Genomic DNA, 546 nt, shown 5'->3' on the forward strand with positions numbered 1-546 from the left:
GCTTTTTCAAACACGGTCTACACCTCTCAGGTGCCGAGTTACAGGACGGTGAAAACAGTGAGTTTGTGTTAGACGCGAATCGTGCTCTGATTCATGCTCTAGGCTGGGAGCTTAAGCTTATTGCTTTTTCAAACACGGTCTACACCTCTCAGGTGCTCTGATTCACGCTCTAGGCTGGGAGCTCAAGCTTATTGCTTTTTCAAACACGGTCTACACCTCTCAGGTGCCGAGTTACAGGACGGTGAAAACAGTGAGTTTGTGTTAGACGCGAATCGTGCTCTGATTCATGCTCTAGGCTGGGAGCGCAAGCGTAATGCTTTTTCAAACACGGTCTACACCTCTCAGGTGCCGAGTTACAGGACGGTGAAAACAGTGAGTTTGTGTTAGACGCGAATCGTGCTCTGTTTCATGCTTTAGGCTGGGAGCTCAAGCTTATTGCTTTTTCAAATAAGGGAGATTTCCATCTCCCTTATTTGCATATTACCCAGAGGAGCGTGCGTGGCCATTTGAGTCTCCTCACTTATTTATAGTATATAGTTGCTCTCC

The sequence above is a fragment of the Eleutherodactylus coqui genome, unplaced genomic scaffold (assembly GCF_035609145.1).
Source record: "Eleutherodactylus coqui strain aEleCoq1 unplaced genomic scaffold, aEleCoq1.hap1 HAP1_SCAFFOLD_42, whole genome shotgun sequence".
Lineage (NCBI taxonomy): Eukaryota > Metazoa > Chordata > Amphibia > Anura > Eleutherodactylidae > Eleutherodactylus > Eleutherodactylus coqui.